At 39.4% G+C, this 19,508-nt stretch overlaps 1 long non-coding RNA gene across 1 annotated transcript in view; it reads right to left on the bottom strand.

Moving 5' to 3' along the window:
* Positions 1-12,180: 12,180 nt before the first annotated feature.
* The window catches only part of LOC122422347, a 31,666-nt gene continuing 24,338 nt past the window's right edge, over positions 12,181-19,508 (bottom strand). Inside the window, exon 3 of the long non-coding RNA XR_006263788.1 lies at positions 12,181-12,228. This is a non-coding gene — a long non-coding RNA (uncharacterized LOC122422347). The remainder of the gene's footprint in view (positions 12,229-19,508) is intronic.

Below are 19,508 nucleotides of genomic sequence, written 5' to 3' on the forward strand. Positions count from 1 at the left end.
ACATGCAAAGCCTGAGAAGGAATGTGGGCAAGAACAAAGACTGGCATTTGTCTTATAGCCAACAAGGGAACAGGGAACTCAGTCCTACAAACACATTGAATTGAATTCTGCCTGCAACTAGAATAAACCTGGAAGCAGATTCTATTCCAAAGTTCCTTGATAAAAGTCCAAGTTAATTGACACCTTAATTTCTGCTTTGTGAGACCCGAAACAGATAAACCTTCTAAGCCCACTGGACTTCTGACCTCCAGAGCTATGGAAAAAATAAATTTGTCTTGGCTTCAGATGCTAAGTTGATGGCAATTTGCTAAGGCAGCAGTAGTAAGATGTCTAAAGCAGTGTCATAAAGCAGAAATGATATAAACAACAGTTTCTGATCACAAAGTGAAATAAGATTGTTTACTAATAAAAGCAAATAGAAATTACTTGGGATATATTTGCCTTTGACTCCAAAATTGAACATTTCTAAAATTAAATTAAAATTCTATACATCATAATTATTAAAGCATTAATAAGAATACTTATACATCAAGACAGTGTAGTACTGGCACAAAAACAGAAATACAGACCAATGGAACAAGATAGAAAGCCCAGAAATAAACCCATGCACCTATGAGTACCTTATTTTTTACAAAGGAGGCAAGAATATACAATGAGGTAAAGACAGCCTCTTCAATAAATGGTGCTGGGAAAACTGGACAGCTACACATAAAAGAATGAAATTAGAACACTTTCTAACACCATACACAAAGATAAACTCAAAATAAATTAAATACCTAAATGTAAGATCAGAAACTATGAAACTCTTAGAGGAAAACATAGGCAGAACACTCGATGACATAAATTAAAGCAAGATCCTCTATGACCCACCTCCTAGAGTAATGGAAATAAAAACAAAATTAAACAAGTGGGACCTCATTAAACTTAAAATTTTCACACAGCAAAGGAAACTATTAGTGAGGTGAAAAGACAACCCTCAGAATGGGAGCAAATAACAGTAAATGAAACAACTGACAAAGGATTTACTTCCAAAATATACAAGCAGCTCATACAACTCAATACCAAAAAAAACACAAACAACTGAATCAAAAAGTGGGGGAAAGACCTAAAGAGACATTTCTCCAAAGACATACAGATGGCTAACAAACACATGAAAAGATGCTCAACATCACTCATTATTAGAGAAATGCAAATCAAAACCACAATGAGATATCACCTCACACTGGTCAGAATGACCATCATCAAAATGTCTACAAACAATAAATGCTGGAGAGGGTGTGGAGGAAAGGGAACCCTTTTACACTGTTGGTGGGAATGTAAACTGATACAGCCACTGTGGAAGATGGTATGGAGATTCCTTTAAAAATTAGGAATAAAACCACCATATGAGCCAGCAATCCCACTCCTAGGCATATACCCTGAGGAAACCAAAATTGAAAAAGACACATGTGTACCATTGTTCATTGCAGCACTATTTACAATAGCTAGAACATGGAAGCAACCTAGAGGTCCATCAACAGATGAATGGATAAAGAAGTCATGGTACATATACACAAAGGAATATTACTCAGCCATAAAATGGAACACATTTGAGTCAGTTCTAACGAGGTGGATGAACCTAGAACCTATTATACAGAGTGAAATAAGTCAGAAAAAGAAAGAAAAATATCATATTCTAAGGCATATATGTGGAATCTATAAAAATGGTACTGAAGAATTTATTTGCAGGGCAGCAATGGAGAAACAGACATAGAGAATAAACTTATGGACCTGGTGAGAAGGGAGGAGAGGGTGAGATGTGTGGAGAGAGTAACATGGAAACTTACATCACCATGTGTAAAACAGATAGCCAACGGGAATTTGCTGTGTGGCTCAGGAAACAAGCAGGGGCTCTGTATCAACCTAGAGGGTGGGGTGGGGAGGGAGATGCGAGGGAGTTTCAAAAGGGAGGGGATATATGGCTCCCCTATGGCTGATTTATGCTGAGATTTGACAGAAAACAACAAAATTCTGTAAAGCAATTATCTTTCAATAAAGGATTAATTAATTTTAAAAAGAATACTTATAGAATTAAGGTGAGCAGACAGACACCTGAGGCCCTACTATCATGGAAGGATGATTGCCAGTAGAACCTTGGACCCCAAAACAATGGAATTGGCTACCATAAATCTACCCTGGAACACAGTTTGAGGGCAGTCTGGTCTCAGAAAGGACCCTTAGGGCACCAGTACCAGTTACAAAGCACCCAGAAATGCCCCTGGGTGCCACTTATGTGGTTGGCAAGTCTATAGTGAGAGACCTGAAACATTGATAAGAAGCACAGAATCTGATAAGAGAAAACAGATAATTTTAGAAAGTTTCCTTCTATCATAAAGTGTAAAGAAAAAATACAGGATTTAAGTCAGGAAATTGGGTAATTATTTCTAGAAACTATGAGGAACTTTGTGCTGGATAATGAACAGAAACTCCTACAGGAATCAACGTTTTGAACCAAGCTCTCTAAATTTGGAATATAATCTTGAGTAAAGACATGCATCAAATTTGGCAAGAAGGCTGCAGAACTTTTGGACCCAAGGCAGCTTATGGAGTTGCAACAGGAACATCCCAAAGTGGAATTTGGAGCTGCCAAGATGGTGGAATAGGATGACCATGAGCTCATCTCCTCCCATAGGCACATCAAAATTACAATGCTTTACCATGTAATTATTGATGAGAAAAAAATGTAAAGGCTAGCAGAAAGGATTTTCTATAGCTAAAGATATAAATAGGAAATCACAATGATCTGGGTAGAAGGGGCAGAAATTCATTATTATCAAGATCCATATTCCCCAGGTTGGCAACCCATAAATGGGAGAATAATTGCAGTTGCAGAATTTCTCTTCAAGAACAAATCATCTGAACCCACATTGAGCACCTCAGTCCAGGGATACTGTGCTGGGGAGATGAGTCCCTAGAATGTTTGATTTTGAAGGCTGCCTGGCTTACTTTCAGGAGACTCAGAGACCTGAAAGAAATGGACTCTCTATTCTTAAAGGACACACTCAAAATCACACAGCGTCCAGGACCCAGGAGAGAAGCGATGATTTAAAAGGAGCCTGTATCAGATACACCTGATCTTGGAGACACTTCCAAAGAGGCTGGAAGCAACTGAAGCACTCCTGGGACATGGACACTGGTGGCAGCCATTTGGGGGGAGCTTGTTTTACCACACTGACACTGGTGCTGGCAAGCACTATTGTGGAATCCTCCCTGGAAGTTACCACAGGAGCTGGCCATGCCCACCACACTGGAGGCATCAGTACTGGGACTGTTGTTGTTCACTCACTGAGTCATGTCTGACTCTTCATGGCCCCATGGACTATAGCATGTGAGGCTTCCCTGTCCTTCGCTATTTCCCTGAGGTTGCTTACACTCATGTCGACTGAGTCAGTAATGCTATCCAAACATCTCATGATGTCACCCCTTTCTCCTCCTGCTCTCAGTCTTTCCCAGCATCAGGGTCTTTTCCAATGAGTCATTTCTTTGCATCAGGTGGCCAAAGTATTGGAGCTTTGGTTTCAGCATCAGTCCTTCCAACAAATATTCAGGGTTGATTTCCTTTAGGATTGACTGGTTTGATCCCTTTGCTGTCCAAGAGACTTTCAAGAGTCTTCTCCTGCACAGTTTGAAAGAATCAATTCTTCAGCACTCAACCTTTTTTATTGTCCAGTCATCCATACATGACTACTGGAAAACCACAGCTTTGATTATACAGACCTCTGTTGGCAGAGCAATGTCTCTGCTTTTTAATATGCTGTCTAGGTTGGTCATAGCTTTTCTTCCAAGGAACAAGTGTCTTTTAATTTCATGGCTGCAGTAATCATCCACAGTGATTTTGAAGCCCAGGAAAATAAAGTTTGTAACTGTTTCTATTGTTTCCCCATCTATTTGCCATGAAGTGATATGACCAGATGCCATGATCTTAGTTGTTGTTGTTGTTGTTGTTTGTCTCAGGCAAATCAACTACCAGGTGGAAACACAGCCCCACCCACAAGCAGGCCTGCTGCCTTAAGATTCAATGAGCCCACATCACTCTGGGACCCAACCCTGTGCCCCAGTGGGGCCAGGATCCAACTCCACCCCGTGAGCCTGCACTTGGCCCTGGACCCCATGAGTGTTGGTCCACACACAGGCAGGCTAACACCAGCTCCAGCACACCTTGGACCTCTAAGCCAGCCACCCCAGAATCCAGCCCCAGTCACCAGCTGTAGGAAACCTCAGGCCCCTCAGTCAGGTATGTCAGGAATCAGCCCTGCCCACCAGCAGACTGGCACTCGATCTAAGGACTCTGGCCCCATAACTACACAATCTAGAACCCCACTGTGCTCACCAGTGGGCCAAATTAGCATCAAGAACCCCAGAGCCCTGAAACCAGCAGCCTCATGGCCTGGCCCACTCACCAGTCATTGGAAGCCTCTGAAAAACGCAGGACCTAGTAACCAACCAGACTGGGGACCAACTGCACCTTCCAGACTGCACATAACAACAACAGATGGGCCCACACGGTTAGCACGTGGGGAACCCCTAGAGAATACAGCTTTGCTGACCAGAGGGTATGTGTTGCTGGGATCCATAGGATATCTCCTAAAAAAGGCCACATTTCCAAAGCTGGGAAACATAAGCAAGCCACCAGATTCATAGAAATAAAAATAACAAATTCAGCAAAATGAGGCAACAGAGAAATATGTTCCAAAAAAGGGATAAGATAAAAAAACCCATAAGAACAAAGTGAACTGGAGATAGGCAATCTGATAAAAAGTCTAAGATCATAAAGACGCTCAAAGAACCAGGAGAAGATAGGATGGATGGAATAAGAATTCAGGCATTTTAGAGTTATAAAATATCAAGAACCAAACAGAGATAAAGGAGACAATAACTGAAATGAAAAATAAACTATAAGAAATCAAAAGTAGGTTAGATGATACAGAGGAATGGATCAGTGAGTTGGAAGACAGAGTAGGAGAAATCATTAACACTGACAGAAAAAAAGAATTTTAAAGTGAGGACAGATTAAGAGGCCTCTGAGACAACTAACATTTTCATAATTAGGGTCCCAGGAGGGAAAGAGAGAGAGAAACCTGTAGAGGGCACATTTGAATACGTGATAGCTGAAAACACCCCTAACCTGGGGAGGTGAAGTACAAAGAAAAAGTAAGTTGAAAAACATCCAAAGTTACAAAAATGTAACTATTTTTAAATTGTGCATTAACCACTCAACTATAATCTAAAGGTTAAAGGAAAAGAATATTTAAAATAACTATAGCTACTACAATTTGTTGACAAATATGCAACATAACGTATTTAAATTGTAATATCAAAAATATAAAAAGGGAAGAGTAAAATGATGTAGGTTCTAAAGATAAGTGGCTGTCAGCATAAAATGGACTATTTTATCTCTGAGATGTTTTATGTAAGCCTCATGGTAATCACACAGCAAAAATCTCGAGCAGATTCATGAAGCATTTTAAAGGGGAGGCTGGGCATATCACTATGGAGTGACACCAATTTACAAAGCAGACGGGAACAGGGAGGAAACATGGGAAAATGCAAAATATCTGAGAGGCAAGCAATAAGATGTCACTAGTAAGTCTTTATATATCAACAATACCTCGAAATGTAGTTGGGCTGGATGATCAATCAATGTCATGGAGTGGTTTATTACATGCTGCCAACAGGAGTCAACTCTAAAGACATATGTAGGCTCAAAGAGAAGAGATGAAGGACAATACTTCAGGCTAGTGGAAAGTGAGCATATGGCTATGTGAATAGCCATACATATTTCAGATGAAAAAACTTTAAGCCATAAATGGTAATGAGACAAAGAATGCCATTATATATTTACTGAGGGATCAATACATCAAGAAGATATAACATTCATAAATATATACACACCAACTTGAAGTGTCTAAAGATATTAAACAAATACTAATAGATATGAAGGGGGAAGAAAACACAATGATAGAATAACAAGGGATTTTAATACCTTCTGTCAGCAAAGAACAAATCACCCATACAGAAAATTTATATAGAAAAATTGGAATTGAACCATATTGTAGACAAATTTTATCTCCTTGCTATCCAAGGAACTCTCGAGTATTCTCCAGTACACAGTTCAAAAGCATTAATTCTTCAGTGCTCAGCCATCTTTATGGTCCAGCTCTCAAATCTGTATGACTACTGGAAAAATCATAGCTTTGACTATACAGACCTTTGTTAGCAGATGTCTCTGCTTTTTAATATGCTGTCTAGGTTTGTCATAGCCTTTCAAGGAGCAAGCATGTTTTATTTTCACAGCTGCAGTCACCATCCACAGTGATTTTGAAGTTCAAGAAAATAAAGTCTGTCACTGTTTCCACTGTTTTTCCATTTATTTGCCAAGAAGTGGTGGGACTGGTTGCCATGATCTTAGTTATTTGAATGTTGAGTTTTCAGTCAGCTTTTTCACTCTCCTGTTTCACCTTCATCAAGAGGCTTTTTAGTTCCTCTTTGCTTTCTACCATTAGGGTGGTGTTATCTGCATATCTGAGGTTGCTGATATTTCTCCCAGCAATCTTGATTCCAACTTGTACTTCATCCAGCCTGGGATGTCATGTGATATATACTCTGCATAGAAGTTAAATAAGCAAGGTGACAATACAAAGCATTGACACACAGTTGTTTTCAACCAGTTCATTGTTCCATGTCCAGTTCTAACTGTTGCTTCTTGACCTGCATACAGGTTACTCTGGTAGGGCAGTCTGGTATTCTGTCTCTCTAAGAATTTTCCACAGTTTGTTGTGATCCTTGCAGTCAAAGGCTTTAGCATAGTCAGTGAAGCAGAAGTACTTTTTTGCTGTTGTTTTGTTTTTTTCTTTTTAATTCCCTTGCTTTTTCTATGATCCAAAGGATGTTGGTAATTTGATCTCTGGTTCCTCTGCCTTTTCTAAATCCAGTTTCTACATCTGGAAGCTCTTGGTTCATGTACCGTTGAAGCCTAGCTAGAAGGATTTTGAGCATTATCTTGCTAGCATGTGAAATGAGTGCAATTGTGAAGCAGTTGGAACATTCTTTGGCATTTCTCTTCTTTGGGACTGGGATGGAAACTGACCATTTTCAGTCCTGTGGCCACTGCTGAGTTTTCCAAATTGGCTGGCATATTGAGCATAGCATTTTAACAGCAGTGTCTTTTAGGATTTTAAATGGTTCAGCTGGAATTCCATCACATTATGAACAAGCTAGTGGAGGTGATGGAAATTCCAGCTGGGCCATTTAATTTCAGAATATTGCTTCTACGGCCCACTTGACTTCACAATCTAGAAGGCCTGGCTCTAGGTGAGTGATCACAACATCATGGCTATCGAGGTCATTAAGACCTTTTTTGTTTAGATCTTCTGTGTATTCTTGCCACCTCTTATTATCGTCTTCTGTTTCTTTTAAGTTCAGACCATATCTGTCCTTTATTGTGCCCATCTTTGCATAAAATGTTCCCTTGGTATCTTTAATTTTCTTGACGAGCTCTCTAGTCTTTCCCGTTCTATTCTTTTCCTCTATTTTGATGCTAATTATCATTACAGTCTGTAAATGTATCAAATAAAGTGTTGTACACCTTAAATTTACATGATATGTGCACTCATTTCATATGTTAGTAAGTTTATGCTCAAAATCCTTCAAGCTAGGCTTCAGCAGTACATGAACTGAGAACTTCCAGATGTACAAGCTGGATTTAGAAAAGGCAGAGGAACAAGATTTCAAATTGCCAACATCCACTGGATCATAAAGAAAGCAAGAGAATTCCTGAATAATATCTACTTCTGCATCATTGTGTACACTAAAGCCTTTGTGTGGATCACAACAAACTGTGGAATATTCTTAAAGAGATGGGAGTCCCAGACTACCTTACCTGTCTCTTGAGAACCTTGTATGTGGGTCAAGAAGCAATAATTAGAACCTTACATGGAACAAAAGACTGGTTCAAAATTGCAAAAGGAGTATGACAAGGTTACATATTGCCACTCTATTTAACTTATATGCAGAGCACATCATGCAAAAGACCAGCCTGGATGAAGGTCAAGTTAGAATCAAGATTGCTAGGAGAAGTATAAACAGCCTCAGATGTGGATTTATACCATTCTAATAGCAGAAAGCAAAGGAATTAAAGAGCCTCTTGATGAGTGTGAAAGAAGAGAGTGAAAAAGTTGGCTTAAACTTCAATATTCAAAAAATGAAGATCACGGAATCTGGTCCCATCACTTCTTGGCAAATAGATGGGGGGAAAAGGAGAAGCAGGGACAGACTTTATTTTCTAGGCTCCAAAATCACGGCAAACAGTGACTGAAGCCATGAAAATTAAGAGATGCATGCTTGGAAAGAAAACTATGACAACCTTAGACCATGTATTAAAAAGCAAAGACATCACTTTGTCAGCAAATGTTCATACAGTCAGAGTTATGGTTTTTCTAGTAGTCATATGGATGTGAGAGTTGGACCATAAGAAAGACGAGCACTGAAGAATTGATGCTTTAAAATTGTGGTGCTGGAGAAGACTCTTGAGAGACTCTTGGACTGCAAGAGACCAAACCACTCAATTCTGGAAGATACTAATCTTGAATATTCATTGGAAAGACAGTTGCTGAAACTCCAATACTTTGGCCACCTGATGCAAAGAACTGGCTCATTGGAAAAGATCCTGATGCTTAGAAAGACTGAAGGCAAAAGGAGAAGGGGGTGACAGAGGAAGAGATGGTTAAATAGCTTCACCAACTCAGTGGACATGAACTTGAGTAAAATTCACAAGATAGTGGAGGACAAAGGAGCCTGGTATGCTACAGACCATGGGGTCACAGAGTTGGACATGACTTAGTAACTGAAAAATAACAATGTCAAATATATTTCAATTAAATTTTCCTTAAAGAGAAAGTAAAACTTCTCTACACTCTTTGCCAATCCTAAGCCTTAAAAAGAATCACTGTTAGTTATTTCATGTCTATTAGAATTTCCTATTTCCCCCAGTTTGTTTTCTTGTTCATACATTAATTAGCATCATATCATGTATTTTTATTTTGATAGCTTTATATCACTAACATTGTTTCCTATCAGCATGAATGGTTCTATTTCATTATTTTTAATGATTTAGTTCATCTTCATTTTCTGCCATAAGGGTGGTGTCATCTGCATATTTCAGTTTATTGACATTTCTCCTGTCAATCTTGATTCCAGCTTGTGCTTCATCCAGCCCAGCGTTTCTCATGATGTATTCTGCTTATAAGTTAAATAAGCAGGGTGACAATATACAGGCTTGATGGACTCTTTCTCAATTTGGAACCAGTATGTTGTTCCATGTCCGTTTCTAACTGTTGCTTCTTGATCTGCATACAGATTTCTCAGGATGCAGATAACGTGGCCTGGTATTCCCATCTTTTGAAGAATTTTCCACAGTTTGCTGTGATCTACATGGTCAAAGGACATCTCTTTTTTTTGGGGGGGGGTGTTAGTTCTAGAAGGTGTTGTAGGTCTTCATAGAACAGTTCAACTTCAGCTTCTTCAGCATTACTGGTTGGGGCATAGACGTGGATTACTGTAATATTGAATGGTTTGCCTTGGAAATGAACAGAGATCATTTTGTCATTTTTTGAGATTGCATTCAAGTACTGCATTTCTGACTGTTTTGTTGACCATGCTAGTAGCGTTTTGCCCTTTCATACTGTTCATGGGGTTCTCAAGGCAAGAATACTGAAATGGTTTGTCATTCCCTTTTTCAGGGGACCACATTCTGTCAGACCTCTCCACCATGACCCGTCCATCTTGGGTGGCCCTACACGACATGGCTTAGTTTCACTGAGTTAGACAAGGCTGTGGTCCATGTGATCAGATTGGCTAGTTGTCTGTGATTGTGGTTTCCGTCTATCTGCCCTCTGATGCCCTATCTCATTGCCTACCATCTTATTTGGGTTTCTCTTACCTTGGACGTGGGGTATCTCTTCACGGCTGCTCCAGCAAAGTGCAGTGTCTGCGCCTTACCTAGGACATGGAGTAGCTCCTCTTGGCCACGCTTCTGCGCTGTCTGTCGCAGCCGCTGCAATGGCCTTTTCATTATAGGGAACTGGAATGCAAAAGTAGAAAGTCAAGAAACACCTGGAGTAACCGGCAAATTTGGCCTTGGAGCATAGAATAAAGCAGGGCAAAGGGTAATAGAGTTTTGCCAAGAGAACGCACTGGTCATAGCAAACACCCTCTTCCAACAACACAAGAGAAGAGTCTACACATGGACATCACCAGATGGTCGACACTGAAATCAGATTGATTATATTCTTTGCAGCCAAAGATGAAGAAGCTCTATACAGTCAGCAAAAGCAAGACCAGGAGTTGACTGTGGCTCAGATCATGAACTCCTTATTGCCAAATTCAGACTGAAATTGAAGAAAGTGGAGAAAACCATTACATCATTCAAGTATGACCTAAGTCAAATCCCTTACGACTATACAGTGGAAGTGGGAAATAGATTTAAGGGACTAGATCTGACAGACACAGTGCCTGAGTAACTATGGATGGAAGTTCATGACATTGTACAGGAGACAGGAATCAAAACCATCCCCAAGAAAAAGAAATGCAAAAAAAGCAAAATGGCTGTCTGAGGAGGCCTTACAAATAGCTGTGAAAAGAAGAGACATGAAAAGCAAAGGGGAAAAGGAAAGATATACCCATTTGAATGCAGAGTTCCAAAGAATAGCAAGGAGAGATAAGAAAGCCTTGCTCAATGATCAATGCAAAGAAATAGAGGAAAATAGAATGGGAAAGACTAGAGATCTCTTCAAGAAAATTAGAGATACCAAGGGAATATTTCATGCAAAGATGGGCACAATAAAGGACAGAAATGGTATGAACCTAACAGAAGCAGAAGATATTAAGAAGAGTTAGCAAGAATACACAGAAGAACTGTACAAAAAAGATCTTCATGACCCAGATAATCACGATAGTGTGATCACTCACCTAGAGCCAGACATCCTGGAATGTGAAGTCAAGTGGGTCTTAGGAAGCATCACTATGAACAAATCTAGTGGAGGTGATGGAACTCCAGTTGAGCTACTTCAAATCCTGGAAGATGATGCTGTGAAAGTGCTACACTCAATATGCCAGCGAATTTGGAAAACTCAGCACTGGCCACAGGACCAGAAAATGTCAGTTTTCATTCCAATCCCAAAGATAGGCAATGCCAAAGAATGCTCAAACTACCACACAATTGCACTCATCTCACACGCTAATAAAGTAATGCTCAAATTTTCCAAGCCAGGCTTCAGCAATACGTGCACTGTGAACTTCCAGATGTTCAAGTTGGTTTTTAAAAAGGCAGAGGAACCAGAGATCAAATTGCCAACATCGGCTGGATCATCAAAAAAGCAAGAGAGTTCCAGAAAAATATCCATTTCTGCTTTATTGACTATGCCAAAGCTTTTGACTGTGTGGGACCTCAATAAACTGGAAAATGCTGAAAGACATGGGAATACCATTCCACCTGACCTGCCTCTTGAGAAACCTATATGCAGGTCAGGAAGCAACAGTTAGAACTGGACATGGAACAACAGACTAGTTCCAAATAGGAAAAGGAGTACGTCAAGGCTGTATATTGTCACCCTGCTTATTTAACTTCTAGGCAGAGTACATCATGAGAAACCCTGGACTGGAGGAAGCACAAGCTGGAATCAAGATTTCTCAGAGAAATATCAATAACCTCAGATATGCAGATGACACCACCCTTATGGCAGAAAGTGAAGAGAAACTAAAGAGCCTCTTGATGAAAGTGAAAGAAGAGAGTGAAAAAGTTGGCTTAAAGTTCCACATTCAGAAAACTAACATCATGGCATCTGGTCCCATCACTTCATGGCAAATGGGTGGGGGAAATAGTGGAAACAGTGGCTGGTTTTATTTTTCTGGGCTCCAAAATCACTGCAGATGGTGATTTCAGCCATGAAATTAAAAGACACTTACTCCTTGGAAGGAAAGTTATTACCAACCTAAACAGCGTATTAAAAAACAGAGACATTAATTTGTCAACAAAGACCATCTAGTCAAGGCTATGATTTTTCCAGTGGTCATGTATGGATGTGAGAGTTGGACTATAAAGACAGCTGAGCACCGAAGAATGGATGTTTTTGAACTGTGGTGTTGGAGAAGACTCTTGAGAGTCCCTTGGACTGCAAGAAAATCAAACCAGTCCTTCCTAAAGGAGATCAGGCCTGGGTGTTCATTGGTAGGACTGATTTTGAAGCTGAAACTCCAATACTTTGGCCACCTAATGCAAAGAGCTGACTCATTTGAGAAGACCCTGATGCTGGGAAAGATTGAGGGCAGAAGGGGAAGGGGATGACAGAGGATGAGATGGTTGGATGGCATCACAGACTCAATGCGCATGGATTTTGGTAGACTCCGCGAGTTGATGATGGACAGGGAGGCCTGGCGTGCTGTGGTTCATGGGGTCGCAAAGAGTTGGACACGACTGAGTGACTGAACTGAACTGAACAGTCAAAGGCTTTGGCATAATCAATAAAGCAGAAGTAGATGTCTTCCTGGAACTCTCTTGCTTTTCTGATGATCCAACGGATGTTGGCAATTTGAGCTCTTGTTCCTCTGCCTTTTCTAAAACCAGCTTGAACATCTGGAAGTTCACAGTTCAAGTACTGTTGAAGCCTAACTTGGAGAATGTTGAGCATTACTTTACTAGCGTATGAGATGAGTACATTTGTGCAGTAGCTTGAACATTCTTTGTCATTGCCCTTCTTTGGGATTGGAATGAAAACTGATTTATTCCAGTCCTGTGGCCACTGCTGCATTGTTCAAGTTTTCTGGCATATTGAGTGCAGCACTTTAACAGCATCATCTTTTAGAATGTGAAATAACTCAACTGGAATTTCATCACCTCCACTAGCTTTTTTGTAGTGATGCTTACTGAAGCCCACTTGACTTTGCATTCTAGGATGTCTGGCTCTAGGTGAGTGATCAGACCATCGTGGTTATCTGGGTCATGAAGTTCTTTTTTGTATAGTTCTTCTTTGTATTCTTGCCACCTCTTCTTAATATCTTCTGCTTCTGTTAGGTCCATACTGTTTCTGTCCTTTGGAAGTCCTAGCCATGAAATTCAGAGAAGAAAAACAAATTAAATGGATCCAAGGTGGAAAAGAAGTAATAAAACTGTCACTGTTTGCAGAATACTTGATGTTATATATTGAAAATCCTAAAGGTTCTATCAGAAAACTGCCAGAGTTCATCAATGAATTTCATAATGTTTCAGGTTGCAAAATAAATACAAAGAAATATGTTGCATTTCTATATGCTAACAATAAATGTTCAGAAAGAGAGATTTAAGAAACAGTACTATTCACCATCACATCAAAAAGCATAAAATACCTAGTAATAAACTTTCCTAAGGAGAAACAATAGAACTGTAGTCTGAAAACTATAAGACACCATTGGAAGAAATTGAAGACGACACAAATAAATGGAAATATATGTCATGTTTTTGGATTGGAAGAATCAAAATTGTCAAGATGACTATACTGCCCAAGGTATTCTACAGATTTAATGTAATCTCTATCAAATCACCAATGGCATATTTCACAGAAGTAGAATAAAAAGAAATCTTAAAACTTATATGGAAATACAAAAGACTCCAAATAGCCACAACAAATAGCCAATACCTGAGGAAGAAAAAAGTAGCTGGAGAAACCAGGCACCCTGACTTCAGACTATACTACAGAGCTACATTAATCAAAACAATATGGTAAAGGCACAAGAACAGAAATATAGATCAGTGTAACATGTCAAAAAGCCTAGAAATAAATCCACACACCTATGGTAAATTGATCAACAACAAAGGAGGCAAGACTACACAATGAAAAAAAGGAAGTCTGAAATAAGTGGTGTTGAGAAAATTGCACATATAAGAATGAAATTAGAACATTCCTTAACACCATACACAAAAATAATTCAAACTGAATTAGAGACCTAAATGTAAGATCAGATACTATAAAACTCTTAAAGGAAAATATAAGCAGAACACTCTGACATATATCACAGCAGTGGGTCATTTTGGATACACCTCCAGGAGTAATGAAAATAAAACAAAAAATAAACAAATGGGACCTAATTAAACTTAAAAGATTTTGTATAGCAAAGGAAACCATAAACTAAATAACAACATACAGGATGCAAGAAAATATTTGCAAACTCTATGACCAAGAGGGATTAATCTCCAAAATATACAAATAGCTCATGTAGCTCAGTATCAAAAAACAAACAATGCAATCAAAAAGTGGGCAGAAGATTTAAACAGACATTTCTCCAAAGAAGACATACAGATGGCCAAAAAGCACCTGAAAATATGTTCAGCATCATTAATTATTAGAGAAATGCAAATTAAAACTACAATGAGGTATCTCTTCACACTGGTTAGAAAGGCCATCATCATAGAGTCTCCAATCAAGACTTCCCTGGTGGTCCAGTGGTAAAGAATTCACTTGCTAATGCAGGGGACACAGATTATATACCTGGTCTGGGAAGATTCCGCATGCCACAGGGCCACTAAACTTGTGCACCACAGCTACTGAGCCCATGATCTATAACCCATGAACCGCTCCTGAAGGCTGCCTTCCCTGGAGCCCATGCGCCACAGAAAGAAAAGCCACCGCAATGAGAAGCCCACCACACACCACAACTGGAGAGTAGCCCTTGCTCATTGCAACTAGAGAAAGACTTCATGGAGCAACAAAGAACCAGCACAAATAAACTTTAAAAATTAATAATTTTTTAAAAAGTCTACAAACAATAAATGTTGGAAACAGCATGACAAAAACACAACCCTCATATACTATTGGTGGGAATATAAATTTTTACATCCACTATGGAAAACAGTATGAGGATCCTTAAGAAAACTAAAACTGGAGTTACCATATGGTCCAGCAATCAAACTCCTGGGCCTCTATCAGAGGAAAACCATACTTTGAAGAGTTACATGCATTCCAATATTCAAAGCAGCACTATTTACAATAGCCAAGACTTGTAAGTAACCTGAATGTCCACTGACTGATGAATGGATTAAGAATATCCATTGTGGGGCAATGGCATTTTTCACAGAACTAGAATGAAAAAAAAATAATAACAATTCATATTGAAACACAAAAGACCCTGAATAGACAAAGAAGTCTTGAGAAAGAAGAATGGAGCTGGAGGAATCAACCTTCCTGGCTTCAGACTATGCTACAAAGCTACAGCCATCAAGACAGTATGGTACTGGCATAAGAACAGAAACACAGACCAGTGGAACAAGATAGAGAGCTTAGAGATAAAATCATGCACCTATGGGTACCTTATTTTTGATAAAAGAGGCAAGAATATACAATGGGGCAAAGACAGCCTCTTCATTAGATAGTACTGGGAAAACTGGACAGCTACATGTAAAAAAATTAAATTAGAGCAGTTCCTAATGCCATACACAAAGACAAACTCAAAATGGATTAAAGACCTAAATGTAAGATCAGAAACTATAAAACTTAGAGGAAAACATAGGCAGAACACTTGCAGACATAATCAAAGCAAAAACCTCTATGACCCACCTCCTAGAGTAATAGAAATAAAACCAAAAATAAAGAAGTAGGAATTAATTAAACTTAAAAGCTTTTGCACAGCAAAGGAAACTATAAGTGAGGTGAAAAGACAACCCTCAGAATGAGAGAAAATAATAGCAAGTGAAACAACTGATAAATAATTAATTTCCAAAATATACAAGCAGTTCATACAACTCAATACCAGGAAAAGAAACAACCCAATCAAAAAAGTGGTAAAAAGACACAAACAGACATTTCTCCAAAGAAGACATACAGATGGCTAACAAACACATGAAAAGATGCTCAACATTGCTCATGATTAGAGAAATGCAAATCAGAACTACAGTGAGATACCACCTCACACCAGTCAGAATGACCATCATCAAACAGTCTACTAACAATAAATGCTGGAGCGGCTGTGGAGAAAAGGGAACCCTCCTACATTGCTGGTGGGAACATAAATTGATAACAGTCACTACGGAAGATGGTATGGTGATTCCTTAACAAACTAAGAATAAATCCACCATATGACTCAGCAATCCCACTCCTAAGCATACACCTTGAGGAAACCAAAATTGAAAAAGACACATGTACCACAATGTTCATTGCAGCACTATTTACAATAGATAGAACATGGAAGCCACCTCCATGTCCATCGACGGATGAACGGATAAAGAATTGTGGCACATATACAATGTAACATTACTCAGCCATAAAAAGGAATCCCTTTAAGTCAGTTCTACTGAGGTTGACAAATCTAGATCCTATTTTACAGAAAAGAGAAAGATATATATATATATATATATAGATAGATATATATAGAGAGATATAGATATAAATGCATATATATGGAATCTAGAAAGATAATACTGATGAATTTATTTGCAGGGCAGCAATGGAGAGACAGACAAAGAGAACAGATGTATGGACTTGGTGGGCAGGAAGGGGAGGAAGGACAGGGTGAGATGTATGGAGAGAGTAACATGGAAACTTACAACACCATAAGTAAAATATATAGTCAGTAGGAATCTTCTGTATAACTCATGGAAATCAAATAGGGGCTCTCTAACAATCTAGAGGGGTGGGATGGGGAGGGAGATGGGAGGGAGGTTCGAGAGGGAGGGGACACACACATATATATATATACCTGTGGCTGATTCATGCTGATGTTTGGCAGAAAACAACAAAATTCTGTAAAGCAATTATCCTTCAAATAAAAAAAAAAAAGTAAAAATATTTTAAAAGAAAAAAAAAGAATATGTGGTACATGTACCCAGTGGAATAGTACTCAGCCATAAAAAAGATTGAAATAATGTCATTTGCAGTAACATGGATGAACATAGAGATTATCATACTAAGTAAGGCAGAAAGACAAATGTATGATATTACTTATATGTGAAATCTAAAAGAATGATACAAGTGAACTTATTTACAAAACAGAAACAGACTGACAGACTTCAAAAACAAACTTATGGTTACCAAAAGGGAAAGGTGGGGGAGAGGGATAAATTAGGATATTGGGATTAACAGATGCACATTTCTATATATAAAGTAAATAATCAACAAGACCTACTATACAGCACAGGGAACCCTATTACTCTGTAACAAGCTATATGGGAAAATAATCCGAGAGTTAGATATAGGTATAAACTAAATCCTTTTGCTATACACCTGAAACTTAACACAAAATTGTCAATCAACTGCACTGCAATACAGAATAAAAATTTAAAAAGGAAAAAATTCACAAAGTTTATGCTAAAGAATCAGCTGGTTATCTTATGGATGTTCCCTTATATGTAACAAGTTGTTATTTTCTTGTTACTCTTAATATTCTCTTGTCTTTAACAGTTAATTGTAATGTGCCTTGGTGTGGAACTCTGCTTCTTGGACTTGGATGACTGTTTCCTTCACCAAGTTAAGGATGTTTGTAGCCATTATTTCTTCAAATTGGTTTTCCATCCTTTTCTCTCTTCTCTTTCTGGAACTCCTATGATGCAAATATTTGTATGTTTGATGTTGTCCCAGGGGCCACCTTAAACCACCCTTAATTACTTTTTCCTTTTTACTTTACTGGATGGGTGATTTCTATTACCCTATGTGTCAGATTTCTGATTCACTCTTCTGTCTCCTCTGATCTGTTGATTCCCTCTAGTGTTATTATATTAACTTCAGTTATTACGTTCTTCAGTTCTGACTGGTTTTTTAAAAATATTTTGTATCTGTTGAGGTTCTCACTGAGTTCACCCATCCTTCTCCTAAGTTTGGTTAACATGGTTACGGCTATTACTTTGAACTCTTTATCTAGTTAAGCTGCTTATCTCCATTTTGGTTAGTGCCTTTTCTAAGGTTTTGTCTTGAAAACATTGTTTTCATTTTGCCTTGTTCTCTTTATTAGGCATATTAGCTCCACACCTGGTCTTGGAGGAGTGACCTCATTGTAGAACGTGTCCTTTGGGGCCCAGTGGCATAATCCTGTCTGATCACCAGAGCTGGGTGCTCCAGGGTATGCCCTGCATGACCTGTATGCACACTTCTATTTATATTGGGCCACACTTGCTGTAGGTATTCTGGTGAATGGGCCTCTCTGCCTGTAATGCAAGAGGCCCAGGCTCAATCCCTGAGTCGGGAAGAATCCCTGGAGGAGGAAATGGCAACCCATTGTAGTATTCTTGCCTGGAAAATCCCATGGACAAAGAAGCCTGGTGGGCACTACAGTCCATGGGATCACAAAGAATCGGACACGACTGAGCGACTAACACTACACTACTACTATTCTCGTGAATGGGACTAGCCCATGGATGATTGTATGGCTCAGCTGTGACTGCTTCAGGCATCCTGGTGGGCAGGGCTTGTCCCTGGTCCAGTTTTATCTGACGCCTGGCCATGACTGCTGTCGCAGTTTTGGTGTGTATGACTGGCCCTCTGCTGTGGAGATGCTTCTTGAGGGGTATCAGAGCAGGCAAAGTCTGACCACTGAGTGAGGCTGTCCTAAAGGACAGCTAGAGTAGATAGCTTGGGCACAGCTGGTTCTCAAGAAAATGCCGGGGTTGGGTGCATGGTGTTACTTAAATTGATGGTGAGTGACAGAAAATAGTACCTACCAGTACCAGGCCAGCTAAGTGAAAGGAGAGTGAAAAAGACTGCCACCTACCAACACTTTCATCCCTAGCGAAATTTCCACCAAATCCTTGCCATTCCACTTTATATCCTAAAATTAGTCAGTGACTCTCCTTATATGACGTAGGTGCTTTTAAAGCTTTTATCTCTGCACTGGAAATTGGAGACAGTGAAATTGTGCACAAGTCCTTCAAAAATAGAGTCTTGGTTTCCCACAGTTCTCCCACTCTCCCAAATGTAAGCCCTGTTGGTTTTCAAAGCCAGACACATTGGGGATTCATCTTTCTAGTGCAGGGGCCTCAGGATGGGGAACCTGATGAGGGACTCAGACCCCTCATTCCTCAGGGGGCCCCCACAGTTGTGAGGTCCCTCCTGCTTATGGATTGCTGTGCCAGGAGTGTGGGTTCTAACCAGGCTGCATCTCTGCCTCTCCTGCCCATTTGGATGTGATGTGTGCACACACACACACAAACACACACACACACACACACACCCTTGGTTTCAGAAAATCTGCTCCCTGGTCTTCATGTTGTTCTCAGAGACAGCTATTCTATATGCAGTTGTAATTTTGGTGTGTCCATGTGAGAATGTAAGCCTGGCATCTTCCCATTCCACCATCACGATTTGGTGGCTAAAACTTGAAAGTCAAGGCAGATGTAAACTTTGTGGCCTGAAGTTGTTTTTTGACAAAACTGATGAATGGACAAAGAAGATATGGTACAAATATACAACAGAAAGAAAAGGTATGAAATTGGGTCATTTGCAGATACTTGGATGGAC

Source organism: Cervus canadensis, chromosome 19 (assembly GCF_019320065.1).
Source record: "Cervus canadensis isolate Bull #8, Minnesota chromosome 19, ASM1932006v1, whole genome shotgun sequence".
In the NCBI taxonomy this organism is placed as follows: Eukaryota; Metazoa; Chordata; class Mammalia; order Artiodactyla; family Cervidae; genus Cervus; species Cervus canadensis.